This window comes from Panulirus ornatus, chromosome 48 (genome assembly GCF_036320965.1).
Source record: "Panulirus ornatus isolate Po-2019 chromosome 48, ASM3632096v1, whole genome shotgun sequence".
Classification (NCBI taxonomy): domain Eukaryota; kingdom Metazoa; phylum Arthropoda; class Malacostraca; order Decapoda; family Palinuridae; genus Panulirus; species Panulirus ornatus.
The window spans coordinates 7,658,763-7,671,277 of record NC_092271.1 but is presented as its reverse complement, the minus strand read 5'-3'; the positions used below and the strand labels follow the sequence as shown (position 1 = coordinate 7,671,277).

At 42.8% G+C, this 12,515-nt stretch overlaps 1 protein-coding gene across 1 annotated transcript in view; it reads right to left on the bottom strand.

Moving 5' to 3' along the window:
• The window catches only part of LOC139764065 (DNA polymerase nu-like), a 665,939-nt gene that overhangs the window by 636,648 nt on the left and 16,776 nt on the right, over positions 1 to 12,515 (bottom strand). The window lies entirely within an intron of this gene.

The following is a 12,515-nucleotide window of genomic DNA, read 5'->3' as shown; positions in this document are numbered from 1 at the left end:
TATATATATATATATATATATATATATATATATATATATATATATATATTTTAACTTTCTAAAATGGGAAACATAAGAAGGAGTCACGCGGGGAGTGCTCATCCTCCTCGAAGGCTCAGACTGGGGTGTCTAAATGTGTGTGGATGTAACCAAGATGTGCAAAAGGAGAGATACGTAGTATGTTTGAGGAAAGGAACCTGGATGTTTTGCCTCTGAGTGAAACGAAGCTCAAGGGTAAAGGGGAAAAGTGGTTTGGAAATGTCTTGGGAGTAAAGTCAGGGGTTAGTGAGAGGACAAGAGCAAGGGAAGGAGTAGCACTACTCCTGAAACAGGAGTTGTGGGATATGTGATAGAATGTAAGAAAGTAAATTTTCGATTAATATGGGTAAAACTGAAAGTTGATGGAGAGAGATGGGTGATTATTGGTGCATATGCACCTGGGCATGAGAAGAAAGATCATGAGAGGCAAGTGTTTTGGAAGCAGCTGAATGAATGTGTTAGTGGTTTTGATGCACGAGACCGGGTTATAGTGATGGGTGATTTGAATGCAAAGGTGAGTAATGTGGCAGTTGAGGGAATAATTGATATACATGGGGTGTTCAGTGTTGTAAATGGAAATGGTGAAGAGCTTGTATATTTATGTGCTGAAAAAGGACTGGTGACTGGGAATACCTGGTTTAAAAAGCGAGATATACATAAGTATACGTATGTAAGTAGGAGAGATGGCCAGAGAGCGTTATTGGATTACGTGTTAATTGACAGGCGCGCGAAAGAGAGACATTTGGATGTTAATGTGCTGAGAGGTGCAACTGGAGGGATGTCTGACCATTATCTTGTGGAGGCTAAGGTGAAGATTTGTATGGGTTTTCAGAAAAGAAGAGTGAATGTTGGGGTGAAGAGGGTGGTGAGAGTAAGTGAGCTTGGGAAGGAGACATGTGTGAGGAAGTACCAAGAGAGATTGAGTACAGAATGGAAAAAGGTGAGAACAATGGAAGTAAGGGGAGTGGGGGAGCAATGGGATGTATTTAGGGAATCAGAGATGGATTGCGCAAAAGATGCTTGTGGCATGAGAAGAGTGGGAGGTGGGTTGATTAGAAAGGGTAGTGAGTGGTGGGATGAAGAAGTAAGATTATTAGTGAAAGAGAAGAGAGAGGCATTTGGACGATTTTTGCAGGGAAAAAATGCAATTGAGTGGGAGATGTATAAAAGAAAGAGACAGGAGGTCAAGAGAAAGGTGCAAGAGGTGAAAAAGAGGGCAAATGAGAGTTGGGGTGAGAGAGTATCATTAAATTTTAGGGAGAATAAAAAGATGTTCTGGAAGGAGGTAAACAAAGTGCGTAAGGCAAGGGAGCAAATGGGAACATCAGTGAAGGGCGCAAATGGGGAGGTGATAACAAGTAGTGGTGATGTGAGAAGGAGATGGAGTGAGTATTTTGAAGGTTTGTTGAATGTGTTTGATGATAGAGTTGCAGATATAGGGTGTTTTGGTCGAGGTGGTGTGCAAAGTGAGAGGGTTAGGGAAAATGATTTGGTAAACAGAGAAGAGGTAGTAAAAGCTTTGCGGAAGATGTAAGCCGGCAAGGCAGCAGGTTTGGATGGTATTGCAGTGGAATTTATTAAAAAAGGGGGTGACTGTATTATTGACTGGTTGGTAAGGTTATTTAATGTATGTATGACTCATGGTGAGGTGCCTGAGGATTGGCGGAATGTGTGCATAGTGCCATTGTACAAAGGCAAAGGGGATAAGAGTGAGTGCTCAAATTACAGAGGTATAAGTTTGTTGAGTATTCCTGGTAAATTATATGGGAGGGTATTGATTGAGAGGGTGAAGGCATGTACAGAGCATCAGAATGGGGAAGAGCAGTTTGGCTTCAGAAGTGGTAGAGGATGTGTGGATCAGGTGTTTGCTTTGAAGAATGTATGTGAGAAATACTTAGAAAAGCAAATGGATTTGTATGTAGCATTTATGGATCTGGAGAAGGCATATGATAGAGTTGATAGAGATGCTCTGTGGAAGGTATTAAGAATATATGGTGTGGGAGGCAAGTTGTTAGAAGCAGTGAAAAGTTTTTATCGAGGATGTAAGACATGTGTACGTGTAGGAAGAGAGGAAAGTGATTGGTTCTCAGTGAATGTAGGTTTGCGGCAGGGGTGTGTGATGTCTCCATGGTTGTTTAATTTGTTTATGGATGGGGTTGTTAGGGAGGTAAATGCAAGAGTTTTGGAAAGAGGGGCAAGTATGAAGTCTGTTGGGGATGAGAGAGCTTGGGAAGTGAGTCAGTTGTTGTTCGCTGATGATACAGCGCTGGTGGCTGATTCATGTGAGAAACTGCAGAAGCTGGTGACTGAGTTTGGTAAAGTGTGTGAAAGAAGAAAGTTAAGAGTAAATGTGAATAAGAGCAAGGTTATTAGGTACAGTAGGGTTGAGGGTCAAGTCAATTGGGAGGTGAGTTTGAATGGAGAAAAACTGGAGGAAGTGAAGTGTTTTAGATATCTGGGAGTGGATCTGGCAGCGGATGGAACCATGGAAGCGGAAGTGGATCATAGGGTGGGGGAGGGGGCGAAAATTCTGGGAGCCTTGAAGAATGTGTGGAAGTCGAGAACATTATCTCGGAAAGCAAAAATGGGTATGTTTGAAGGAATAGTGGTTCCAACAATGTTGTATGGTTGCGAGGCGTGGGCTATGGATAGAGTTGTGCGCAGGAGGATGGATGTGCTGGAAATGAGATGTTTGAGGACAATATGTGGTGTGAGGTGGTTTGATCGAGTAAGTAACGTAAGGGTAAGAGAGATGTGTGGAAATAAAAAGAGCGTGGTTGAGAGAGCAGAAGAGGGTGTTTTGAAATGGTTCGGACACATGGAGAGAATGAGTGAGGAAAGATTGACCAGGAGAATATATGTGTCGGAGGTGGAGGGAACGAGGAGAAGAGGGAGACCAAATTGGAGGTGGAAAGATGGAGTGAAAAAGATTTTGTGTGATCGGGGCCTGAACATGCAGGAGGGTGAAAGGAGGGCAAGGAATAGAGTGAATTGGAGCGATGTGGTATACCGGGGTTGACGTGCTGTCAGTGGATTGAATCAAGGCATGTGAAGCGTCTGGGGTAAACCATGGAAAGCTGTGTAGGTATGTATATTTGCGTGTGTGGACGTATGTATATACATGTGTATGGGGGTGGGTTGGGCCATTTCTTTCGTCTGTTTCCTTGCGCTACCTCGCAAACGCGGGAGACAGCGACAAAGCAAAAAAAAAAAAGTATATATATATATATGCATTACTCATTTATACATTTTATTGTACTTTGTCGCTGTCTCCGGCGTTAGGGAGATAACGCAAGGAAACAGACAAAAGAATGGCCCTACCCACCCACATACACATCTATATACATACACGTCCACACTCGCCCATATACATACCTGTTCATTTCAACGCATACATACATATACATAAGCAGACATATACATATATACACATGTACATAATTCCTACTTACTGCCTTTATTAGTTCCCATCCCCACCCCGCTACACATGAAATGACAACCCCGTCCCATTGCATGCGTGCGAGGTAGCGCTAGGAAAAGACAACAAAGGCCACATTCGTTCACACTCAGTCCCTAGCTGTCATGTATAATGCACTGAAACCACAGCTCCCTTTCCACATCCAGGCTCCACAAAACGTTTCATTGTTTACCCCAGATGCTTCACATTCCCTGGTTCAATCCACTGACAGCACGTCGACCCCGGTATAACATATCGTTCCAATTCACTCTAATCCTTGCACGTCTTTCACCCTCCTGCATCTTCAGGCCCCGATCGCTCAAAATCTCTTTCACTCCATCTTTCCAACTCCAATTTGGTCTGCCAAATCCACTCCCATATATCAAAAACACTTCACTTCCTCCAGTTTTTCTTCATTCAAACTTACCTCCCAATTGACTTGTCCCTCAACCCTACTGTACCTAATAACCTTGCTCTTATTCATATTTACTCTCAGTTTTCTTCTTTCACACACTTTACCAAACTCAGTCATCAGCTTCTGCAGTTTCTCACCCGAATCAGCTACCAGCGCTGTATCATCAGCGAACAATAACTGACTCACTTCCCAAGCCCTCTCATCCACAACAGACAGCATACTTGCCTCTCTCTCCAAAACTCTTGCATTCATCTCCCTAACAACCCCATCCATAAACAAATTAAACAACCATGGATACATCACGCACCCCCGTCGCAAACCGACATTCACTGAGAACCAATCACTTTCCTCTCTTTCTACTCGTACACATGCCTTCACTGCTTCTAACAACTTGCCTCCCACACCATATATTATTAATACCTTCCATAGAGCATCTCTATCAACTGTATCATATGCCTTATGCCTTCTCCAGATCCATAAATGCTACATACAAATCCATTTCCTTTTCTAAGTATTTCTCATATTTTCTTCAAACACCTAATCCACACATCCTCTACCACTTCTGAAACCACACTGCTCTTCCTCAATCTAATGCTCTGTACATTCTTCACCTTCTCAAATCAATACCCTCCTATATAATTTCCCAGGAATACTTAACAAACATATACCTCCGTAATTTGAGCACTCACCTTTTTCCCCCTTTGGCTTTGTACAATTCCAATATACATGCATTCCTCTAATCCTGAAGTACCTCAACATGAGTCGTACATACTTTAAATATCCTTACCAACCAGTCAACAATACAGTCAACCCGTTTTTTAATAAATTCCACTGCAATACCATCCAAACCCGCTGCCTTGCCGGCTTTCATCTTCCGCAAAGCTTTTGCTACCTCTTTTCTGTTTACCAAATCATTCTACCTAACCCTCTCACTTCGCACACCACCTCCACCAAAACACCCTATATCTGCCACTCTATCATCTAACACATTCAACAAATCTTCAAAAGACTCGCTCCATCTCCTTCTCACATCATCACTATTTGTTATTTACTCCCCATTAACCACCTTCACCGATGTTCCCATTTGTTCCCTTGTCTTACGCACTTTATTTACCTCCTTCCAAAACATCTTTTTATTTAGCTTAAATTTAATATACTCTCTCACCCCAACTCTCATTTGCCCTCTTTTTCACCTCTTGCACCTTTCTCTTGACCTCCTGCCTCATTCTTTTATACATCTCCCAGTCATTTGCACTATTCCCTGCAAAAATCGTCCAAATGCCTCTCTCTTCTCTTTCACTAATAATCTTACTTCTTCATCCCACCCACTCACTACCCTTTCAAATCAGCCCACCTCCCACGCTTCATATGCCACAAACATGTTTTGCGCAAGCCATCACTGCTTCCCAAAATACAACCCTTTCCTCCCCCACTCCCCTTACCTTCTTTGCTCTCATCTTTTTCCATTCTGGATTCAGTCTCTCATGGTACTTCCTCACACAAGTCTCCTTCCCAAGCTCACTTACTCTCACCACTCTCTTCACCCCAACATTTTCTCTTCTCTTCTGAAAACCTCTACAAATGTTCACCTTCGCCTCCACAAGATAATGGTCAGACATCCCTCCAGTTCCACCTCTCAGCACATTAACATCCAAAAGCCTCTCTTTCGCGCGCCTATCAATTAACACGTAATCCAATAAAGCTCTCTGGCCATCTCTCCTACTTACATAGTATACTTATGCATATCTCTCTTTTTAAACCAGGTATTCCAAATCACTAGTCCTTTTTCAGCATACAAATCTATAAGCTCTTCACCATTTCCATTTACAACACTGAATACCCCATGTACACCAACTATTCCCCCAACTGCCACACTACTCACCGTTGCATTCAAATCACCCATCACTATATATGGTGTTTTGGTCAGGATGGTGTGCGAAGTGAGAGGCTCAGTGAAATGGTTACGTTAAGAGAAAAGAGGAAGTGAAAGCTTTGCGGAAGATGAAATCCGGCAAGGCGGCGGGCTTGGATGGTACTGCGGTGGAAATTATCAAAAAAGGGGTGACTGTATTGTTGATTGGTTGGTAAGGAAATTCAGTGTATGTATGGATCATGGAGAAGTGCCTGAGGATTGGCGGGGTCCATGCATAGTGCCACTGTACAAAGGCACAGGGGATAATGGTGGGTGTCCAAACTACAGAGGCATAAGTTTATTGAATATTCCCGGGAAATTATGTGGAAGGGTATTGATTGAGAGGGTGAAGGTATGTACAGAGTATCAGACTGGGGAAGAGCAGTGTGGTTTCAGAAGCGAAAGAGAATATGTGGATCAGGTGTTTGCTTTGAAGAATGTGTGTGAGAAACACTTAGAAAAACAAATGGATTTGTGTGTAGCATTTATGGATCTGGAAAAGGCATATGATAGGGTTAACAGAGATGCTTTGTGGAAGGCCTTCAGAGTATATGGTGTGGGAGGTAAGTTGCTAGAAGCAGTGAAAAGATTTTACCAGGGATGTAAGGCATGTGTACGAGTAGGAAGAGATGAGCGTTATTGGTTCCTAATAAATGTCATTCTACGTCATGGGTGTGTGATGTCCCCATGGTTGTTTAATTTGTTTATGGATGGGGTGGTTAGGGAGGTGAATGCAAGAGTTTTGGAAAGAGGGGCAAGTATGCAGTCTGTTGTGGATGAGAGGGCTTGGGGAGTGAGCCATTTGTTGTTCGCCGATGATACAGTTCTAGTGGCTGATTCGTGTGAGACACTGCAGAAGCTGGTGACTGAGTTTGGAAAAGTGTGTGAAAGGAGAAAGCTGAGAGTAAATGTGAATAAGATAAGGTTATTAGGTTCAGTAGAGTTAAGGGACAAGTTAAATGGGATGTAAGTTTGAATGGAGAGAAATTGGAGGAAATGAAGTGTTTCAGATATCTGGGAGTGGACTTAGAAGCGGATGGAACCATGGAAGCGGAAGTAAGTCACAGGGTGGGGGAGGGGGCGAATCTTCTGGGAGCGATGAAGAATGTGTGGAAGGAGAAAACGTTATCTCAGTGAACAAAAATGGGTATGTTTGAGGGACTAGTAGTTCCAATAATGTTATATGGTTGCGAGGCATGGACTATAGGTAGGGTTGTACGGAAGAGAGTAAATGTGTTGGAAATCAAATGTCTGAGGACAATATGTGTTGTGAGGTGGTTTTTTCTAGTAAGTAACGAAAGGGAAAGAGGGATGTGTGGAAATAAAGAGTGTGATTGAGAGAGCAGAATACGGTGTGTTGAAATGGTTTGGACATATGAAGAGAATGAATGAGGAAAGATTGAGAAAGAGATGTGCAGAGGTGGAGGGAAGGAGAAGAGGGAGACCAAGCTGGAGGTGGAGTGAAAAAGATTCTGAGCGTTCGGGGCCTGAATATACAGAAGGGTGAGAGGCGTGCAAGAAATAGAGTGAATTGGAATGGTGTGGTATACCGTGGTCGACATGCTGTCAATGGACTGAACCAGGGCATGTGAAATGTCTGGGGTAAACCATGGAAAGGTCTGTGGGGCCTAGATGTGGATAGGGAGCTATGGTTTCGATGCATACATACACATGTACATTGGAGAGACCTTCAATTTGGTCTCCCGATTCTCCTTGTTCCCTCCACCTCTGACACATATTTCCTCCTCGTCAATCTTTCCTCACTCATTCTCTCCATGTGTCCAAACCATTTCAACACACCCTTTTTTGCTCTCTCAACCACACTTTATTTCTTGCCACACATCTTCCTTACCTTTTCATAACTCACTCAACCAACACATTCATCCCTCCTGTGCACAACCCTATCTATAGCCCATGCCTCGCAACCAGATAACATTATTGGAACCACTATTCCTTCAATCATACCCATTTTTGCTCTCCAAGATGACATTCTCTCTACACATTCTTCATCAGTAACGGAACCTTTGCCCCTCACCAACCCTATGACTCACTTTCGTTTTCATGGTTCCATTTGCTGATAAGCCACTCTCAGGTACCTAAAATACTTCATTTCCTCCAATACTTCTCCAATCAAACCTGCATCCCAACCAACTTGTCCCTTAACCCTGCTTAACCGAATAACTTTGCTTCTGTTCACATTTACTTTCAAATTTTCATTTAACCCTGCTTAACCGAATAACTTTGCTTCTATTCACATCTACTTTCAAATTGCTCCTTTCACACACTCTTCCAAACTCAGTCACCAGCTTTTGGAGTTTCTCATTCGAATCAGCCACCAGTGCTGTATAATCAACGAACAACAAACGTCTCACTTCCCAGGCCCTCTCATCCACAACAGACTGGATACTCCCCTTTCTCTCCAAAACCCTTGCATTTACCTCCCTTACTACACCATCCATAAAACAATTAAACCACAATAGTGACAACATACACTCTTGCCGTTGATTCACTTTCACGAGGAACCGATCGCTCCCCTTTGTTCCTACTTCTACGCGAACCTTACACCCTTGATAAAAATTTCTCAATGCTTCTAGCAACTTACCTCCCATACCATATATATTCTTGAGACCTCCCAGAAAGCATCTCTATCGACACTACCATAGGCTTTTCCAGATCCATAAATGCCACATACAAATTAATCTGCTGTTCTTAGTATTTCTAACACATTCTCAAAGCAAACATGTGATACACTTATCTTCAACCACTCCTAAAGCCACATAGCTCCCCCCAATCTCATGCTTTGCACATGCCTTCACTCTCTCAATCAATATAATTTTCCAAGTATACTCAACAAACTTGTATGTCTGTAGTTTGAACACTCACCTTTATCCCCTTCGCATTTATACAGTGGCACTATATATGCATTCCTCCAATCATGACACTTCACCATGATCCATACATACATTAATTATCCTAAACAACCAATCAACAATACAGTCACCCCATTTCTTTATAAATTCAACTGTAATACCATCCAATCCCGCCGCCTTGCTGGAATTCATCTTCCACAAAGATTTCACGACCTCTTCTCTTTTCACCAAACCACTCCCGCTAACTGTCCCTTTTTGCATACAACACCGACTTTAACACCCTTCATCTGCCACTCTATCATCAAACACGTTTAACAATCCTTCAAAACACTCACTCCATCACTATCTGTTATCGTTTCTCCTTTTACTCCCCTCACCGATGTCCCCATTTGCTCTCTTGTCTTTCGTACATTATTTACCTCCTTCCAAGACATCTTTTTACTCTTACTAAAGTTTAATAAAACTCTCATCCAAACTATCATTTGCCCTCTTTTTCAACACCTGCACCTTCCTATTGACTTCCTACCACTTACTCTTACACATTCCCAATCATTTGCACTCCTTCCTTGTAAATACTGGCCAAACACCTCTCTCTCACTAGCAACTTTACTTCTTTATCTCACCACTCACTACCCTTTCTAATCTGCCCACTTCCTAACTCTTACATGCCACATGCGTCTCTTGCACATGCCATCACTGCTTCCTCCAATACCTCCCATTCCTCAACCATTCCCTTCTCCATTTTTCTTCATCTTTGGCCATTCTACACTCAATCTCTCCTGGTATTTCTTCACACAAGTCTCCTTTCCAAGCTCACTTTCTCTCACCACTCTCTTCTCCCTGACACTGTTTCTTCTTCGAAAACCTCTACAAATCTTCCCCCTTGCCTCCACAGAAAAGTGATCAGACATCCCACCAGCTGCCATTTTCAGCACCTGAAAGTCTTTCTTTTACATGCTTATCAATTTCTATGTACTCAAATAATGCCGAATGAGCATTAATCCTACTCACATATGTAACAGGAACATAGGTAAAGGGGGCAAAATGAAACGTGATAACAGGTAGTAATGAAATCAGTATTTCGAAGGCTTGTTGAATGTGCTGGATGATAGAGTGGCAAATGTAGGGTGTTTAGGTCAGTGTGGTATGCGAAGCGAGAGAGTCATGGAGAGCGGTTTGATGAAGAGAGAAGAGGCGGCAAAAGCCTTGCAGAAGATGAAATGCGACATGGTGGCCGAAGTAAATGGTATTGTACTTGAATTTATAAAGAAAGGGGATGACTGTGTTGTTGATTGGTTGGTATGGATATTCATTGCATTGTATGGATCATGGTGAGGTCCCTCAGAATTGACAGAATGCTTATATACTGTCACTGTATAAAGACAATGGGAATAAAGGCGAACGTTCACACTAAAGAGGTATAAGTTTGTTAAATATACCTAAGTTGTATGGAAGAGTATTGATTGAAAGGGTGAAGGCATGCATGCACAGAGCATCAGATTGGGGAGGAGCAGTGTGGTTTCACAAGAGGTAGAGGATGTGTGGATCAGGTGTTTGCTTTGAAAAATATGTGTGAGAAATACTTAAATAAACAGATGGGTTTCAATGTGGTATTCATGGATTTGAAGAAAAGTCATATGATAGGGTTGATAAAGAAGCTCTGTGTAAGGTTTTAAGAATATATGGTACAGGAGGTAAACTGCTAAAAGCAGTGATAAATTTCATCAAGGGTGTAAGCTTAGTATGTGTACAAGTAGGAAGAGAGGGGAGTGAATGGTTCACAGTTAAAGCTGGTCTATGGAAAAGGTATGTGATGTCACCATAGTTGTTTAATTTGTTTATGAATGGGGTGGTAAGGGAGGTAAATGCGAGAGTCTTGGAGAGAGGGGCGAGTATATAGTGTGTGGGGGATGAGAGGGCCTGTGAAGTGAGTCAATTGTTGTTTACTGATGATACAGCACTGATTGCTCTTTCGAGTAAGAAACTGCAGAAGTTGGTGACTGAGTTTATAATAGAGAAAGGAGAAAGTTGACAGTGAATGTGAAAAGCAAGTTAAGTTCAGGGGGTTGAGAGATAAGTTGCTAGGGATGTAATTTTTGGACGAAGAAGAACTTGAGGAAGTGAAGTGTTTTAATCATCTGAGAGTGGGCTTGAGAGCGAATTGAAACCAAAGAAACGGAAGGGAGTCATTGGGTGAGGGAGAGGGCGAAGGTTCTGGGAATGTTGAAGTATTATTTTTTTTTTATTATACTTTGTCGCTGTCTCCCGCGTTTGCGAGGTAGCGCAAGGAAACAGACGAAAGAAATGGCCCAACCCCCCCCCCCCCCATACACATGTATATACATACGTCCACACACGCAAATATACATACCTACACAGCTTTCCATGGTTTACCCCAGACGCTTCACATGCCTTGCTTCAATCCACTGACAGCACGTCAACCCCGGTATACCACATCGCTCCAATTCACTCTATTCCTTGCCATCCTTTCACCCTCCTGCATGTTCAGGCCCCGATCACACAAAATCTTTTTCACTCCATCTTTCCACCTCCAATTTGGTCCCCCTCTTCTCCTTGTTCCCTCCACCTCCGACACATATATCCTCTTGGTCAATCTTTCCTCACTCATCCTCTCCATGTGCCCAAACCACTTCAAAACACCCTCTTCTGCTCTCTCAACCACGCTCTTTTTATTTCCACACATCTCTCTTACCCTTACGTTACTCACTCGATCAAACCACCTCACACCACACATTGTCCTCAAACATCTCATTTCCAGCACATCCATCCTCCTGCGCACAACTCTATCCATAGCCCACGCCTCGCAACCATACAACATTGTTGGAACCACTATTCCTTCAAACATACCCATTTTTGCTTTCCGAGATAATGTTCTCGACTTCCACACATTTTTCAAGGCCCCCAGGATTTTCGCCCCCTCCCCCACCCTATGATCCACTTCCGCTTCCATGGTTCCATCCGCTGCCAGATCCACTCCCAGATATCTAAAACACTTCACTTCCTCCAGTTTCTCTCCATTCAAACTCACCTCCCAATTGACTTGACCCTCAACCCTACTGTACCTAATAACCTTGCTCTTATTCACATTTACTCTTAACTTTCTTCTTCCACACACTTTTCCAAACTCAGTCACCAGCTTCTGCAGTTTCTCACATGAATCAGCCACCAGCGCTGTATCATCAGCGAACAACAACTGACTCACTTCCCAAGCTCTCTCATCCCCAACAGACTTCATACTTGCCCCTCTTTCCAAAACTCTTGCATTCACCTCCCTAACAACCCCATCCATAAACAAATTAAACAACCATGGAGACATCACACACCCCTGCCGCAAACCTACATTCACTGAGAACCAATCACTTTCCTCTCTTCCTACACGTACACATGCCTTACATCCTCGATAAAAACTTTTCACTGCTTCTAACAACTTTCCTCCCACACCATATATTCTTAACACCTTCCACAGAGCATCTCTATCAACTCTATCATATGCCTTCTCCAGATCCATAAATGCTACATACAAATCCATTTGCTTTTCTAAGTATTTCTCACATACATTCTTCAAAGCAAACACCTGATCCACACATCCTCTACCACTTCTGAAACCACACTGCTCTTCCCCAATCTGATGCTCTGTACATGCCTTCACCCTCTCAATCAATACCCTCCCATATAATTTACCAGGAATACTCAACAAACTTATACCTCTGTAATTTGAGCACTCACTCTTATCCCCTTTGCCTTTGTACAATGGCACTATGCACGCATTCCGCCAATCCTCAGGCACCTCACCATGAGTCA